Source organism: Drosophila arizonae, chromosome 4, assembly GCF_054131065.1.
Source record: "Drosophila arizonae isolate 15081-1271.41 chromosome 4, UAZ_ARI_1.0, whole genome shotgun sequence".
Classification (NCBI taxonomy): domain Eukaryota; kingdom Metazoa; phylum Arthropoda; class Insecta; order Diptera; family Drosophilidae; genus Drosophila; species Drosophila arizonae.
In genome coordinates this window covers 12,733,748-12,745,277 of record NC_142924.1, presented here as the reverse complement: position 1 = coordinate 12,745,277, position 11,530 = coordinate 12,733,748, and positions in this window count along the sequence as shown.

Sequence of the window (11,530 nt, the reverse complement as noted above, 5' to 3'; positions counted from 1 at the left end):
AGACAAATAAATCAAGCCACCTATTTTCAAAGAGTGTCCATTGTGTCCTGACCAGGGCCATTGGGGTGCCGACGACTGTTGATACCTAAAAATGGCAAAAGCCGGTTCAGATTGAGAGGATCGTTTGCTGTTGCTGTTGTTGTTGTTGTTGTTGTTGTTGCTGCTGCTGTTGTTGCTGTTGTACAATGCAATTGTTAACAAGCAAAGTTATGCGAAGCAAGCCGAAGACGTTGCTGCAAACAGGCAACATCAAAGGGCAGAGCCACAGAGCCTTTTGAAATCTAGTGAAGATGCCCCAAGAAAGCGCGAGGCTCGACGATGGCAGAGGATGGAGAAAGAGCGCGACGTCGAGGTCACCGGCTGCTGATGCCCAGGGGCTAAGCAGGGCCTTAAATCTTAGCAGCCAAACATGACAAAGGATGTGCAGGCAAAGGCACAGGCAAAGGCAAAGGCACAGGCACAAGCAGGAGGCAGTCAGGAGGCAGCAGGCGCGGTCATCGGCAAACAGAGGCGACTCGATGCGAACGTGTAGAGGAAGGTGTTTAACAAACAGCAAAACAAACAATTGTAAAACAGCAAACGACAACAGCAAGAACGACAACCAAAGGCGTGGCCGGATTGCACGCCCACGCCCCCCAGGAGCCTGCAGCCAAAGCACCAGCAGGAGGAGTGACCTGTGCTGGCAGGCGCAATTTCGGGTGCGGGCAACGGAGTCAACAGCGGGCTTTTTGGGGCTGCAGTTCATCTCTCTCTCTCTCTCTCTCTCTCTCTCTTGCTCTCACTCTACCTGTCTCTCTTCTTTTATCAGCGATAAAAGATCTGAGCCGAGAGACAAGCCACAAATGCGAGTGTAACCCACAAAAATAAATACGAAGCGCATTTTTATGCGGAAACACAAATTGAAATTCAATGCGAAACAAAAGTTTGTGGACCCAGGCTTAAATTGGCTTTCGCAAATAAATAAAAAATAACAACAGCAACAGCAAATAAACCAAGAAAGCGAGAAATAAGAGAGAAAAGGGTAAACAGAATGCTGCCAGCAGCCGTGTGAGAAAGAACAACAAACAAATGCAATATTGCTGGCAGCGCAGCCGAAAAAGGCGCTTTCGAAATAACTGCCCAGTGCACGCCCCGGTGCAAAACGGTTTTTGGCCAGGATCAAAAAGCAAGCAGCAGCGGATCGGAGCGGCACTCGAACTGTGATAATTCGTTTTGGCTGCGGTCGGGCAGGCGCTTGGGGCGTGTCCCTGATTGCAGCTTGTTAACAAGTGTTGGCAGTTTAATTGACTGAGACTACGACTTTGTCGGATTGTCAGATTGTTGGATTGCTGGATTGCTGAATGGTGCCACGCACATCCTGGCCCTGGCTCTGGCCCTGGCCTGTTGGTAGCAAAAGCAATCAGCTGTCAGCGTGTCCTACTTAACCGCACGCATATATGTCCACATCCTGTTTGGCGTGCCAATTGGCATTTCAGGTGCTAAACTAGACAAAGTTGTCGCTGACGTCACTCACAGTGGGTGCTCGCAGTGTAACTATCGATCGTTTGCTCAATGATTCGTGATCATGCCGAGCTGCCGATTAATTGAGCTCTGGCATTTTTATTAGGCCAGCGCTCAAGAGATTATAGTCTTCTCTCTCACACCCTCTCTCTCTCTCTCTCTCTCTGTCTCTTTATATAGCGATAATCCTTAAGCGCAGTGATTGGAACCGGCCTGTGTTAAGGGTATATAATAAATGGATGCCAATGATGACGCAGGAAGTGGCCGTTGCCGTTGCCGATGCCGATGCCGCCAACCAGATCTGGCCCGACTCGAGCACAAGCTGAACTAACTGTGTTATAAATGATCTTATTAGCTTTTTTGAAACAAGACATTCTAGAGATCATTATTCAACGGCAGCAGCAGCAACAGCAGCAGCAGCCCAGAGCTTGCGAGCTGCGAAGCACGCAAGCTGGAGGATTGCGTGTACCGGCAGCAATTAATCATTGCACACCTAACCCAGGCAGCAGCAGCAAGCAGCAGCAGCAGCAGCAATAGCAGCAGCAGCAGCAACAGCAGCAGCAGCAGGAGATGCATATTTGAAAATTTGCAAATCATAAGAAGGAATGGAAGCTGGCTGAGCTTGGTCAGTCACTTGGATGAGCCGTCGATCGATCTTTGGGGGCCGCCTGCTGCACTTCACTTGCTTAGTCAGCGCTGCCAAAAACGCCCCCAGCGAAAACGAGCTGAGTTCGAGCCTCGGCCTCAGCCTGAGCCCGAATCTGAGCCGTAGCTGTGCCGTTGAGCTTGTTCGATTTGGCTCTGATCGCTGATTGCATTCCTTGATATCGAAGGCAACGATTGCAGCTCCTTGCGCCTGCCTGGGAAACACAGCGCTGTTTGTTGCGGCGCTTTGTACGTGACACTCGTTTGCCTCCTCCTCCTGCGCCTCCCTGCTCCGCCTGCTCCTTCACCTCCTGCTTATCCCACTCGGCTCCAGCTGCGTTCCCTTAATAATTAATTAATGTAATTGGCCTGTCGTTGTTGCGGCGATAATGATCTCATCAAGATGTGTGTTTCAGATTTCGAATTCAATTTTGAATTGCGCTCGCAAAAGCTGCGCTGCCTCCGCGCTGAGCTGAGCTGTGCTCTTTGAATGTAATGAAATGACTTTTTTTTCGACAGCTACCTTTGTCTGGCTGATTTCCTGCGCTGATTTCAGCTACTCGCGTATTTAGCAGATTATTTGAATTTCGAACACAGCCGAAAGATTCATTGGCAATGGCCTGTTGGACCTGAGATTAGGTAAAAGTAACACCTGCACCGCGGCAATTGAATTGGCTGTGAGAGAAGAAGCTGAAGAAGTCTTCTTCTCAAAGTTATTTTTAGAGATCGAGTGTAGAACTAAGCCAATCGAGTGGTGCAGCATATTTCTCCAACTATTTCCACAGCTTATATGATATACACCTCTATCAGGTCATCGTCGGAATATGTTTATTCTCTCAGCTCAGCTTGCCTTAGGCGTGTCTATCGCTCATACCTGTGTGTGTGTGTGTGTATGTGTGTGTGTGGGGCCCAGCCTAGGCACACTTTCAGCCCATTCGTAAAGTGAATGTGTGGCAAGTTTTCAGCATTCCTGGCCATAATTTGTGGCAGCGACTTTTGTCACCCCGAAATCAAATGTCACAAAGGCGAGGTCATAATGCCGCCTCAGTTGGCTCGGTTGGCTCAGTTGCCTCAGTCGCCGCCTGGTCATAACGATAAATTTCACGCACCCAGTGCCTAAAGACAATGGAGCCAATTTCCAGCCAAACGGCGAAACGGCAAATATGTAATTGAATTGAATTTGATGGAGGCAGCTAAGCCTAAGCAAAGGCAAATCTCGGCGCATGGAATGCCCACAACAACAACAGCAACAACAAATGCAACAACAGCAGCCCAAACGGGACGGTGAACGGACTCTGCGTAGATTTCACGACTGGCCATATATAGCAAAAGAGCTGCGTGGCCCCGTGGACTTGGACAATAGACAATACGTATACGCACAATTCTCAGGCCGCAGCCCGGCTGAGCTGGCCAAACATGGGCAAGCTGAGGCGGCAATGCGAGACCAGAGATACCCTGTAATCGCAATCACACGGAGACGCACATGCAAGGAGCTCCCGCTGCCCCACAGAGCATTCAGCTGTCGGTGCTTGAGCTGGCTGCTCTTGCATTGTGTCAGGCTGCGACTTGACCGGGGCGCACAAAATGGGCCATGCAACTGTCTGTGGCCGGGCTTACGGTTAAAAGTCTCAGCCGGAATGGGGCAGGCATCGGGTTAGCGGCGCTGTCTGTTCGGCTAAGATAGCTGAAGATATGGCAGCCGTTGTCTCTGCATTAGATTTCGAGCAATACCGGGAAGCGGATCGCTCATGAATATATTATAAATGCCATTTAATGATATGTATTTAAAGACAATTCGTAGTCAACAACAACAACAACAGCAGCAACAACAACAGCAGCAGCAGCAGCAGGAGCTGGCCAGCTAGGGCCAACGGCAATCAGCAATTGCATCGATATCGAACTGGGTTCAATGTTCCAGCCCATAATAATTCTTTCAATGGGAGCAGGAGCAGCCAGGCCAGGCCAGGCGAGCCTAGCCAGCTCAGCCGGCTCAGTCCAGGCTGGCATTTCCTTTGTGCAGATTGCACATTTATGCATTTTCAATGAACAATTTTTATGCAAAAAGCGAACAAGTTGCACAATTTACTCTTGTAAAGTCGGACTTGAGTAGACGTGGCTGCCACTGCCCACCACTGCTCGCCACTGCCCGCCACCACAGCCGGCCAATTGTTGCTCTATAAAAATGGCCCCGCATGTCGGTGGGGATTAATCTGAGCGCAAGACCTTGGCTCGCTCGGGGTCTGGCCGTGGCCCTTCGGCCCTGGGACATTACCATGCTGCACATGGGCCATCGCCCTGGGCCAGTCTGGGGCAGGTGCGCCTTAGTCTCAAATCCAGAGCTTGGCGGAGGATGCTCGGGATGTTGGGGCTGTTGTGGATGGCAAACGCACTTCATTTGAATTTCATAATTTCTTTGTTAGCTCCAATTTATGGTCACGGTTTACTGGGCAATTTATGGTCATAAGCTCGAGAGCGTTTACAAAACTGAAAGCGAATGCAGGCCACAGAGACAAGAGTAAGAAAAAAAAAAAAAACTGAAAAAAAATATGAAAATAACCAAAACAAAAGACCCAACTAAATTAACGATAACGATTCGAAATGGAAATGGAAATGAAAATGGAAATGCAAGCGCAGTGCTTTTATATTTATAAGCCGATTTACATATGCTACTCCCAATATATAAATATATACATATTTACATGCATACATATTTCTAATCATAAATATCAATGCGACAGTTGTTTCAAGAGATTTCTACAAGCTGCTAATTGAGACATACACTCATTGATATACACATACATACATAAATATATTTAGAACTGCCTTAAGTCCTCTTCCCGGAACTCTGCTCTCAAATTGCTTGCACGCTCTCTCAGTGGCAATTTAAGTAATGAGAATTTCTTCGATTCCATTCGGTTTGTCTGCATATTCGAAAGTCTGTTAGTATCTAAGTAGAACAACCCATTTACCTGTCTGCGGGAGACTGTTAAGAACACGCCTCTGATTAGAAATAAGCAACACCTGTCGCCGCTTTTGATCGCTGTGGTCGTGGCCAGCGCTGTCCAGTTCGGTAGACCCTAAGCGAGAATGAACGACTGGAAAAAAAAAAAACAACAACAACAGCAACAAAGCACTAAACACGAGCTAGGTGTATATTTTCACAAGTCATGACATGAGTGGACGTGGACCATGAACTGGGAACTGAAAACTGGGAACTTGAAATGGACATTGGGATGTGGCTTTTAGCAGTTGTTGTTGCTGCTGCTGCTGCTGCTGGCCCGTTGGCCATTATCAACGCCGTCGTTGATTTGCGTTTAGCGGCTGCAAGTTGTTCGCCTTAATCAAACATGGAGCCGCCATGACAAGTCCACGGCGGTAACGTCTGCAAAAATCCCTTCTGGGCTTAGCGCAGACTGACCAGCCCCTGCTCTGCCCCGCCCCGCCCCATCGCCGTCGCCGTCGCCGACGCCAGTTGGCATATTTTCTAAACAACTTGGCGCATAAATCATTGGGGCGGCTGCTACTGCCACACCTCCAACGACAGCAGCAGGCCAGGGTCCAAGGACCTGGCGCGCTGTATCTGCATTTGCCTCGCATTCTGCGTGCAGCGACGAGTTGCAACTAATGAATTTATGATGAGATTTTGACCAGCCCAAAAGCCAGTAGCCAACTGCCCAACTGCCCAGCTGCCCAGCTGCCCAGTTGCCCATTTTTCCAGTTGCCAATTGCAATCGAAATGGCAGCCCAAAAAAGAAACTCTGCATTCAGCTTTAGCCATGGTTAGAGCCTGGCTCTATGGCTCTCAGTTGGCCTGGCCGTGCTTTGATTTAGGTGCTAGGAGTGCGTGTAGCCTGCATCGAATCGGACGTCGGACGTCGGACGTCGGGCGTCGGGCGTTGACCGTTATCATGGCATTTTTATGGGGCCCAGACATGCTGGCATCAAAAATTCTATTACGTGGCAGCATTTTGAATAAAATACGGGAACGTCGTCCGCTCCATGCTGAAACACAACACTTTCGACTGCGGTCGCCTGCCAGAGAATGCCAGGAAGGAAACAGCGGAGGAGCAAGGCCAAACCGCATGCCCAGGGAGGCGAGACTGAAGCTGCGACTGCGACAGAGACGGCGACTGCAACGGCGACTGCGACTGCGACTGTGGCTGTGTTTCTGTCGCCATAATTCAAAAAACAGCAACATTCGCACGTAAAATGTAAACGAAACCATTCGAGTGCAGCCGGCACAGGGACGTTGCCTGGACAAAACAAACGACCTGGATCTGAACCGCAGCCTGGACAAAGGGCAGTCGCTGCCGCATGCCGCATGCCGCTCCCCACTTTCCTCTGTGGCCGCTGTTGCAGCCGTTGGCCAGCCGAGAGAGGGTTAAACAAACGTCGCACGCATAACAAGGAAATCCTTTGGGACCGGTACCGAGACCGGGACCTTCGAACGTCCATGCGGCACACACAATGCAGACGCGAGACCTTCGCTGCCCACCATATCAAATGCACAACCACAGCCACAGCTACAGCCACAACCACAGCTACGGCTACGGCCCGAGCCAGGTCTCTGTCTAGCCCTGTGAACTGTGCTTGTGCCACCGACCAATGTTTGCATTTGTTTTGCTTTTCGGCATTTTTCGGGCTCTCCGGGCAGCAGCAAATAATTGAAGGGGTCGACCCAGCCGAACAACGAGCAACAGACCAGAGACGGCCAGACGACGCGTCGGCCAGTCGACCAGTCGACCAGTTGGTCATTCAAGTGCTGCACTGCTCGATTACGTTTCAAGTAGTGTGCGCCCCCCTATGCAGGCATATGAATGCCCCCTCTCGCTCTACAACAGACAAATTCGCAAGCCGTTCGAGTTTGTTTATATTTCATTAGGGATTTTGATTGGAACGATTGTATGAGTTCTTAAATTGAACGCGTATACAATAAGCCTAGAATACAAAAGAATCCTGAGTTAAGATGCTGTAAATATTTGGAGTTTTACCTCCATATGAATAAAAGCGGGGAGAAGAGGAATCAAGTGAAAGATAGCTTTTGAGGGAAATGAATGCATAAAAGAGAGAAAGAGAGATATTGTAAATGCTGAAATAGGGAGAGAAAACAGAGAGAGAGAGAGAGAGAGAGAGAAAAGTAAAGATCAATAGAGAGATAAATTAAAGGATGATGAGAGATATAGAGAGATAGAGAAAAATAGAGAGAGAGAGAGAGAGAGAGAGAGAGAGAGAGAGAGAGAAAAATAATGCAAATGACAATGAAGGACAAAGAGAGAGCGATATGTAAAAAGTGAGGTAGCTTAAAAGGCGAGAGACAAACGTATATAAGAGGTACTCTCGCACTTTCTCTAACTATATTCACCCATCTCTCTCTCAGACACTCTCTTTTATCTTTCCTCTATGCGCTTTTCATAAATTCCAAATGAAACAAACTGATTTTTAAACCAAATAAAAACAACAAATAGGCTGGTCTAAATTCAGCTCTTCACTATTGCTACTGTTCCTCTGGGCTAACAACTTACATTTGCATTTGTTATATAATCCTATATGCGGACTCGCATGCATATTTAATGTGGAATAACGCAGCACTTTGTGCCATCCCGCGGAGGCGACCTACATCCAACTGCAGCCGAAATATGTCACACTTAAATCGCTGACCATATGACAGCCATAATGAAGTTTTTAACAGCGCTTTTAGCGGCTCAGTGCCAACGGGGCCACAGAGCCGCCAGGGGGGAAAGGGAGTTGAATAAAAAAAGAAGAATAAAAACAGAAGACAGAGAAATAAATGTTAATGCCGTGTGGTGGCTGTTCATGTGGTGCATTTCGGCTTAATTTGTTCGCAGAAATAAGCAACGGCTCGAGCCTGAGACAACAAATGTGAAAACGGCTGAAATATGAAATATAAGTTAATGAAGTCATTTTGCGGCTAAGCCGCTGCCCGCATACCGCACACCCACACGACCCGAACGAACTATAAATAAAGAAATAAAAATACATATATATAAATACATATATACATATATATAAACCCGAGCTGATGATTTACAAAAATAAACGCGAGGCACCTACACAAAAGCTCAAGAGGTAGAAGCCGCAATATAAGAAGAAGAGAAGACTACAGATGGTATTCGGTATGCCAGATTATGAAATTTGATTGGTCGGGCGACTGGCCATTTGGCCAGTTCGCTTATCGTCCGGCAATCAGCGGCCCACATCAAATGGCCAATTGAAAGCGACAATTCTAATTGTAATAAGAGCTCGAAAAACGAAAACCATAAACAAAAAATTGATCGAAATGATCGAAAAATGAAAACTGAAAACTGAAAAGCCGAAAAGCCAAACAGTCGAACAGTCGAACCACTCGAAAAACTTTATCGAGCGAGCGCTTTTGGGTATTTCCTGCCGTTGTCGCCCACGCAGCGCTGACAGTTAAGACGGCTTAAAACAATAAATTACCGTTTCTGAGGCAATTAATTCGCGTCGACAAGACGCACTGCCTCCCCGGAAGCGGGACGACCCACACGGGGCTCGCTCGCATTTTCGAAACTTTCGCCGGGTGCCACTAATTAAGTGTAAATCGCTTGTAAATCGTTGTAAATTCATAAATCTTGGCAGGAAATGGGCTTAGTCAGTCGCTCACTCACTCCATCTCTCTCTCTCTCACACTTATGGTCGGGCATATACAAATGCTGTGACCTTTGACCTGATAGCCGCGGCTAGTGTGCGCGCATTTGCCTACGATAACAATCACTCGCCTTTTTCTCCCTCTCTCTCTCTCTCTCTCTTCCTCTCTCTCTCTGATCTAGCCTTGTGTGTTGACCATTTTTGGTGCGTCTGCAACGGTCAGCTGCCCAGCTGCCGGCCTGGTCTAAGGCCCCACGTCGTCGTCGTCGTCGTCGTCGTTATAATCAAATGCAGTTGCTCCCGAAAAATTCAATCAACATATTTCAGCAGCACTAACGAATTTACAAAATAGGCAAGCCAAAGGATGCGCCGCCGCTGACGATGAGGATGAGGATGATGATGAGACGTTGGGTCTATGTTTCTGCCTCTGTGTGTGTGTGCCTATCGGTGTCAGTATCTTTCTCTCGCTCTCCCTGTTCAAGTTTCTTTTGCGTACGCTGATTTTGTTCATTTTTGGAGCAGCCGCTGGCAACGGCAACTGACGACCACTAGGCAAATGTGCTGACCACTAGCCACTGGCCACTGGCCACCACCGCTGAGCCACTGCAACTTTGCGTATCATCAAAAAACCAACATATCCCTGGCCGTCTTTTGCAATTTGTAAACATTTCCATATTTGGCCTTTCGCTGCAGGCACTTTTCACTTCCGTCTTGTGTGCCGCAGGGCAGCCACTGATTAGAGGTGCTCCGAGTGGGTCTCTAAATGGAAGTGGAGTGAGAGATACGAGTCAGCCCTATCAAACTTTCAGACTCTCCAGTAGTGAACAGCCTTTTGGCAGCCCAGCACAAAAATATGCCAAAAGCTGTTGTTTCTGCTCTGCACTTCGACAATTTCTTAGCTGCGCGGAGCAACAGAAATGCCAAGAGGCAGCCGTTTGGCCTCCAGACAGACAAAGCCCTTAATCAGAGGCAGCCGCCACGGCAGGAATCGCGGAATCTCGGCTCGGAGCAAGCTAAACAACTGCAAAGATTTAATTGTCGTGGCAGCTGCTTAACGCAAAGATCTGCTGCGCGGGCGGGCGAGGGAGGCAGCACAGCTACCAGTTGCCAGTTGCCAGTTGGCTGTCGCTAGTAGCTAGTAGCTACTGTATCTGCTGGATGCGCTAAATAGTTAGCATCATTCTTATGCCTTAGTTAACCTGGCTAGCTGGCTGGCTAGCTGGCTGGCTGGCTGCCTTGGTGCCGCATGCCAATTGGCAACTGGCCGCCAAGTAGCTAAAGAATTGTCATTTAATTGCGTCGCGTACGTGATCGAAGCATTTGCAGCATCTGGAGAGCTGCCGCTGCCCCCGCCCCGCCCCCGCCAGCGCCCATTGTTGGGGCCCTTGGCTGGGGCATAAATTTTATGCGTCGGCTGCTTGCAAATGCTGCGTGGTCGCTGTTGTCGCCGCTGTTGCTTTGCTGTTTGTCTGTTGTCCCCTCTTAAAACAGGCAGCAACAATTCGTTAATAATCCAAATTCCCACATTGGCAGCGCCTGCCTGTCAATTATTATTATTTTTCATTGGAAAAGCCAAAGCGGAAAAATGAAATGCCAAAGAGAATGCAGTCGGCAGTTGGCAGAGGACGGCGGCGGATGGCGGACGGCGGACGGCAGTCGTTGGTCGCGATAGTCATAGTTGGTCAGATGGTCCATTGGTCCAATAGTCGGCAGAGCGTTTCTTGTTTTTTTTTTTTTTTTTTTCTTACTGTTTTTTTTTTCTAATGCGTTTTTGCCACTTACCAACACTCTTGGCCCATTGTTGCCGTCTCTGTGCTCTCGCGCGTGATTAAATCTGCTGAAAATTGGCCTTTGTTCTGCGTGGCTGTAAGGCTACCGAAAAAAAAAAAATAAAGAAAATAAAATAAACGTAACGCAGGCAAAACTATGCACGCATCTTGCTCCAGAGCGGGAGAGAGATGGAGAGCGGGAGAGTGGCAGAGCGAGGTGGGTGAGTGCTTGGCGATCAGTCGGCCAGCTTGGAGCTAGCAACTTACCATAAAGCACCGTTACATTCTTCCGCTAACAAACAAAACAATGCATGCGACCAAGATTGAGCCCAAGGCGCAAACGCGGGCTCAGGCTCAGGCTCAGGCTCTGGCTCTGGCTCAGTCTCTGGTTCACTCGCTGGCGCATGCGTAGCCAGCAGGCAGGCAGGCAGGCAGGCAATTGGTTTGTTTCCTTGGCCTAGACACTAGACAGCAAAATAAGGGAACGCATCTGCATATGTCATAGATTGTGCGCTAACTAAAGGCGGCAGCAGGCCAGACTGTCGCTTGCCTAGGATGGAGACGGGAATATGATAGATCTTCAGCCCACTTAGATGGAGCTCAACCTTGTTGGAAATCCACTTTTGTTGCCTGCTGTAATTAGTTGATTTTTTTTTGTCGACTTTCGACTTGCACTCGCACTCGAATTCGAACTGAAATGCATATCTGGAAGTCGGCGAATTCCCGGCTAGGTCAGTGCGAAGTGTTTTGTTGTTAGCTGGTTTGGCAATTGGCCAAGTTGGTCAAGTAGCGCAGATCTAAACTGGAAATGCATTTTGGTTAATTAAGCGCGTTCCGGCGGCGATTTCCCGCTGCTTCGGCAACCAATTAAGTCGCCGCCGGCGCAGCCGCAACTGCAGCCAGACGTGAGCGGGGAGGAGCAGGAGCAGTTTGGTTGCTCAGGATATTTCCTGTCACTCGAGTACGTTAGCATGGGCTTGTCGGCGCGT